Raw genomic sequence first — 7045 nt, 5'->3', positions numbered from 1 at the left:
GAGAAGTTCGGGTGATTCCTCCATCTAGGGTTATAGGTATTCGAATATGGGTTCCCTTGGGTGTAGTTCACTTGCTCAGAGTGGGTTTCGTTTAATAGACTGCATTCTGCATATTGGTGTCCTTTGGTTCCATATATCTCACAATCCGGCGAAACTGCGACTGCAGTATTCGGGTTTATGCACATATGCTCGACCTTAAGGGCTAATGCATCCATTTTAGCTTGCATCATGTCTATAGAGCTTAGTTCTTGTACTCCTCCTTAGGCTTTCTCCTTCTCAACTGTCGCTCGTTCGAGTCCCCATGATTGATGGTTTTGAGCCATATCTTCGATGAGGGAACTAGCTTCAGGGTAAGGTTTGTTCATCAGCGCACCGCCTGCGGCAGCGTCGATGGTCATCTTAGTGTTATAGTGAAGTCCATTATAGAAGGTTTGAATGATTAACCAATTTTCTAAACCATGATGTGGGCATGCTCTTAACAACTCTTTATATCTCTCCCAAGCTTCGAACAACGATTCTCCTTGGTTCTGGGTAAATCTAGTTATATGGTTTCGAAGAACGGCGGTCTTACTTGGGGGAAAGTATCTAGCAAGGAATACTCTTCTAAGGTTATCCCAAGTTGTTATGGAATTGGGTGGAAGGGAATCTAACCAATATAAGGCTTTATCTCTGAAGGAAAAAGGGAATAATCTTAAACGGATTGCCTCAGGAGAAGCTCCATTGGTTTTAAAAGTGTCTGTGAATTGTCTCTGTTGCACTAGTTGCAACAGGGACGGTTTAAATTCGAAATTATTAGCTGGGATGGTTGGGTTTACTATACTAGAACTAGGTTCTTCGTTAGATGGTTGGGCGAAGTCCTTAAGAGGTCTTTGGTTTTGATCTTCGGCCATAGCTCTCCTAATTCTATGGAAGAATAAATGTGCGCGAGCGTAACGTTCAGGTTCCGCCAGAGGGTATACTAAGCTTCCGGTGCTGCGAGTTTTTCGCATTGACCGGCGGGTAATAGCCTAAGTCTAAACGATATAACAACAGGGTACGAAATTTGACGAAATTGGTCCCCGGCAACGCCGCCAAAAACTTGATGCGTGCTTTTTGCAAGTATACGAACGTGTCAGAGTAATATAAAAGATTGTCGAATCCACAGAGACGAAGTGTCAATCTATCGTTATATATTGTTATGGTGTTTATCTAAGGTAATCAAAATAGGGGTTTTTAGAGTGTGCAATAAAAAGTGAAGTATTAAATTAAGTTCAATTGATAAAGACAGGCTCAAATGTAATTCACATCATCAATAAATAATCCAAGTACTTGCTAATAGAATTACTTATGGACAGTGTTTCCTACTTTGAAAAGAATCAATTTAACAGGAACTGTCGCTTTCACATATTCAGAACCGAGTTGTACTCCCTAATCAAACCCTCTTATTGTCACTTATAAAAAGGCGCGTATTGCGTTAGAGTAGTAAATCTATTTTTAAGAAATATAGTATCTTGACTAAGTTGAAAAGTATTTTAACCTGGATTTCTTAACCAAAAGAGGTTCTCATGAACCAGACTCTAAACTTATAAACGCGTCCGAAAATAGTTTTAAAATCACTTTTCTTCTTAAGTTAAAAACTCCTAATGAACTAAACAAGCGCTTTCGCTGTTTTTGAAATAGTTAAAAACAACTAAGTTTAAAAAGACGTTGGACGACTTTCGATCTTACCCAACGGAATTTAAGTGCGGGAAAACTTAGGTTGAAAGTCAAAATAGCCCTTAAGTGTTTCTACGAACAATGATACGGATTATCGGTTCAATTACGATCCTTACATTATAACCTTATAGATTTAGTTAGACATGGTAAAGTAAAGGTGCATTTTAATTTAAATAAAAGTAGTGCGAGTGCGGAAAGTAACTAAAGGTAGTGCAAGTGCGGAAAGTAAATAAAAGTAGTGCGAGTGCGGAAAATAAATAAAGTAAAGCGAGTGCGGGAAATAAATAAAGTAAAGACAGTGTGGGGAAATAAATAAAGTAAAGTGCGAGTGCGGGAAATAAATAAAGTAAAGCGAGTGGGAGAAATAAATAAAGTAAAGCGAGTGCGAGAAATAAATAAAGTAAAGCGAGTGTGAGAAATAAATAAAGTAAAGTGCGAGTGCGGGAAATAAATATAGTAAAGTGCGAGTGCGGGAAAATAAAATAGATAAAGGCAAAGTAATAAAAACCTACTCCAATCGGAGGGTTGAATAAAATGCAAAGCGGAAATGAAAATGGCGGTAGGATTAACTTCCTTCCAAAGTGCTCCAAACTCGATTACAGACTCGATCACAAACTTGATTACACAATTGTGGTAACACCCCAATGCGAAGCGATTACCACTTTAAAATATTGAATATATGCCTAAGTGAAACTAAGTTTGATCTAAGTTTGCCTCTGCTCTAAGTTTGGATGATTAAACAAATGAATTTGAGTGTCTATTTCAAAAGACAAGGATACCATTCAGTTTGAAATTGGGAGGGAAAAGTTTCCTTCTTGTGGCGCCCGCCATAAGTCCATGGCGCCCGCCATAAGAGAAAATTGTGGCGCCATAGTGGAGGTAGTGGGGAATGTGGCAGTTGAGGGAAGTTGAGTTGTGACACGTCATGGCTGGTCCCATGGCGTCAGCCATAGTGGGAGCCACAAGTGTAAAATGCTGAATTTTAGGGTTTTTAGCTCGTTTTCACTCCTTTTCTCGATCGGGGCTTTGATTAAAGTAAAAACCTGAAAACAAAGAGAAACATAGTAATAACATAACAAAATAACAATAAAACAACTAAAATGCATGCGAAATCGGAGTCGAAAATATGGTGAATTTCAGTGTCATCAACTACCTGGATAATTGGTTTTGTTCAACGGCCGATAACGACGAAGGTTTCAGCTCGAAATCGTTTTGGTTGATGGCAGGAGCAGCAATGTTGTTGTGTGGTTCCTCTTGTGAAGGAACAACATAATACTTTAGAAGACGGTTTTGTGGTCCTTCAGCCGTTACTGATTTAGATTCTGATTTTTGTTTTGGAAAAGGAAGATTGTACTTAATTCGGAAATTATGAACTCGACGTTGTATATTAATAAAATGCCCGACTTCTTCAATTGGTTGTTCTAGCTCTTCACTTTTTGAACGAGTGTTTGGCATATGATTGACGATTTAGATGGGTAAATAAAATAAAAGTTGCCTTAGTCTATACTGCGCAACAACGGAATCAAACTATTGACTAAATTAATCCCCCGCAACGGCGCCAAAAACATGGTCACGACGGATGTGTCTGTCAGATGATAACTGCAAGTATATAGTTTATCGGATCGTTTTAAAAGATTGTCGAACCCACAAAGACTAATAATCAAACTAATGTGATGTATCGTTGCAATTGCAAAGCTAGGGCTAAAGGTTAAAAGGATATGAACGAAAATATAAACGCTAATTGCTAGAGGTTTGAAAATGATAATAAAGTTAGTCCAGAATATGGATTCCGCATTCCTAAGGGATTAGGTAGAATTAGAGTACTAATTATGATTTTATTACATTCTGTAGAAAATATTGATTTAAAGATTATGTCTCACACTCTCGCGCTATTAACTAAAACCACGCCTCCTAACCATGAGATTTCTCTCTCGCTCGCCCGTCTTAATTAGAAAGAATATTTTGAAAACCAATGAGATCCTAAATGATGCCTAAATAGCTCTCGTTTGTTTTTAGGATCGATACCTAGTTTCCACTATCTGGTTCCTTCCTCACACTCTCGCGCCATCGGCTAGAACCTTAGTTTGGTCTTCACTCTCGTGTCAAAACAATGAATCATACAATTGGAAACTAAAACAAAACAGAATTTAATCATAATTTTGCGCCTATTGTTTCTACTGAGTCTCGTTGGTAACGACAATCCTCATACGTCGGACTCAGACCAAATTAGCAAGACATAATTTTAATAAAAAATAACATGATTACAACAACTAACTTAAAAACAGCATGGCATGTAAGGTAGTAAAGGCAATAACAAGTATAAATAATAGAGCGGTAAAAACCTAAAATTAAATAAACAAAGACTTTGAATTGAAACGAAAGTGCCGACATGCTTGTTCTTGATCTAAGAGTACAATAAAAATTACAAGAAAGCAAGTGTGACAATCCCTCGATGTGAGTTATTGTCACTTTTACAAGTGATTATGCCTAAGACTACGATGTGAGTTTCCGCATAACTTGGATATCTTGAAACACCTCTAAAAGTACTATTTATAGAGGTTTTGCATCCTTGTAACCTCCCTTGATTGTGCAAGCAAAGTGTAGGGAAAATAGGTTGGAGAATACTGCACAAAACTACCCACTAGTGCAGAACTGCTCTGCATGATAATGGTGAACGCCATTGCCTTGATCATTAAATGACGTGGCAGGCAGGCTAATGGCGAACACCATATACACATGGCGAACGCCATTTGGGTAGAATGGGCAGAATCTTGCTCTATTGCTGCTATTTTGCTCCTTTTCCAATTTGCGTTCGGATCTGCACCGAAACTCACTAACAACTACAAAACGAATAAAAATGAACTAAAAAGTGATAAAAAATATTGAAATAAATACGAATAACATGCAATATAAGCCTTAAAACATGATACAATTTCTCGTTATCAAATTATAAGCCAAATTACCATGCGTTTTGGACCTAAACATGTTTAACCAAGTCTCCAAAAGTTAACAGACCCTTGAAACACATCATTTTGATGAGTTTTGATGGATTGGAAGTCACATTTTTCTCCCTTCATGATCAAATTCGTTTTGCACGAATTAAGCTTGATTCCACACGTATTTGGATCCAAACACATTCCCTATAAATAGAGGAAGCTAGTGCATTCATTTCCAAGCTTTTGAGAGCTAAGAAATCTCTGAAGCTTTTGCAACAATTCCCAAACTCCAAGACCTTCTGAATTGCTCTAACCAGATTGAGTTTCATCAACTTCTGATAACCATTTGGACAAGGTACTTTTGAGTATCATTTGAACTAAACAAGTTACCACAATATAGTCCTTCACTCCCTGATGCTTTCCCCTAACTTATCTGGTGTTGATTGATCATGTTCATCATTTAATTTAATTTTTCATGGCTTGCTTGCTTCTGTAACTTTCTCTGAAATTCCCCATGCTCAGTTTAGATAAATGAATTTGGAGCAAGAGGTTGAATTCGTGATGAGGAGGCGATCACATTGATGGTGGTCTTGTATTCTGAATTCACCAAACGATGAAACTCCATTGAGGGACCATCAGAGAAGGCGACCAAACTTTATCTTAGGTCGCTTGAGTTTGGAGACACGCTAGCCAGTTGAAATATTTGGATTGGTCCAATTTGAATTAGATCTCGTGTTTTATTTTGGCTAATTTCCAACGTGCATCCTAGCCTTGTGATTGTTGGATCTTCCACGCCAATTAATGAAGTCAGATCTAATGCACGGTGTTTTTTCTAATTTTATTTATTTTTCTTTTTTATTATAAATTGCATTTTGTAGCGGTAAATTCATGACCATTAAGTTATGGATAAACTTTACATCAATAAAACCAGAGTCGCCACCGCGCTTTTATTATTTCCAAAGGAAAATGGAAAAGTACAAACAAAACCCAAAGATAAGAAGTTTTCAAATCAAAACTAATAAACTGCCAAAGATTATAGGGTAAGGGGGTTGGTTACACAGAGGGAAGGTGTTAGCACCCAAAGTATCCTAGGTACTCCTATGGAGCCCTTTTTTATGTGTGTATGTGTTTTTGGTATAAAATGATATTTGATAAAAAATAGAGTGTGGGGATGAGAAAAGAACTCATTGATTATATTTTTGTGTTTGACAAGATCTTCGGACTTGTGCCTACGTACCAACATAAAAATGAGGGATCAAAACCTCATAGTTCGTGGTAACAATTTCAAAATGAGTGGATTGCTTTTAACAAAAATTTAAATTTAAAAGAGGCACAAAGGGCCTAAAAGAGTTTGAATGAGTGTTAGTTCTTTGTGCCTTTTTGAAATTTTTAGTCAAATATGGTTAAATTCATTTACAAGTTTAATTTAAGAAAAAAGTTTAAAATGCAATGGCCTAAGGCCAAAGTTTCTAATTTGCAATAAAGTCTATGTTTAGAAATCACAAGCAAATAAGATTTTAAAAGGGGGAGAGATTTGAAATTTAAGAAAACGGGAGGAGATGAAGAGACTAATCCTAAGCAAAAATTAAAAGTTAAGAGTTGAAAAGATCTAACCAATAGAATGCAATCCAATAGACAAGAGTGTCATATAGAAACCCACTTTTCCTTTGGACTTTGGAATCAAGAAAAAATCAACAAGCAAGTAGCAAAGTGAAGAGCGAGGAATCAAATAAAGATAGCCACATACAAGCTATTAACTTCGTAGTCTTCTTCTTAATCTTCCCATGTATCAGATGACATACTCCTTGAATGGCTCAGAATAAGGTATCAGTCACAGATTAAAAGTAACATTTGCATCAAGACCATGTAGCAGATGAACTCATATGGATCTCAATACTTGCATCAGATGAAAGCTCAAATCATAATAACTTGGTTTCAGAAATGTTGGCATTGGCCAAGTCCTTTTGCATAGAGAATGTTGCCTAATTCTAAGTCCCAAGCTCAGATCAAATCCAACAGTCCACACAAACATTTTTTAGGGTTTTTGTTGTTTATTAGGTATTTTAAGGTCCTAAGCCCATAAACACAAATAAGATACACAAACAAATATATACAATCACAATATATGGCTCAAATGAGCAAAGTGAAAATGACATAAACATAAATAAGTTAAATGATATGTAAATGGAAAATGAAATGGTAAATGACTTGAATTTAAATGACATAAAGTAAAGGACCTGAAATTAAAAGTAACAAGAATAAAAGTTAGTCAAATGTTAGTTGATTAGATGTTAGTATTGTTTTACTTTTCAATTGATTAAGTCATTCTTTGGAGAACACTCAACCCTCTATTCACAAGCATGGATCCTTGAACCAAGGCATCTTCCAAAGGAAGGAAAAACGGCCAAGTTTTC

At 36.6% G+C, this 7045-nt stretch overlaps 1 non-coding gene across 1 annotated transcript; it reads left to right on the top strand.

The window, feature by feature from the left end:
* The first annotated feature begins 453 nt into the window (after positions 1-453).
* LOC127077670 (small nucleolar RNA R71) lies at positions 454-560 on the top strand. The gene has a single exon (XR_007787455.1). It is a non-coding gene; the product is annotated as a small nucleolar RNA R71 (small nucleolar RNA).
* The last annotated feature ends 6485 nt before the right edge of the window (positions 561-7045 follow it).

Source organism: Lathyrus oleraceus, chromosome 4, assembly GCF_024323335.1.
Source record: "Lathyrus oleraceus cultivar Zhongwan6 chromosome 4, CAAS_Psat_ZW6_1.0, whole genome shotgun sequence".
In the NCBI taxonomy this organism is placed as follows: domain Eukaryota; kingdom Viridiplantae; phylum Streptophyta; class Magnoliopsida; order Fabales; family Fabaceae; genus Lathyrus; species Lathyrus oleraceus.
Note: the sequence above shows the minus strand (reverse complement) of the source record. Positions and strands in the feature narration are given on the sequence as shown.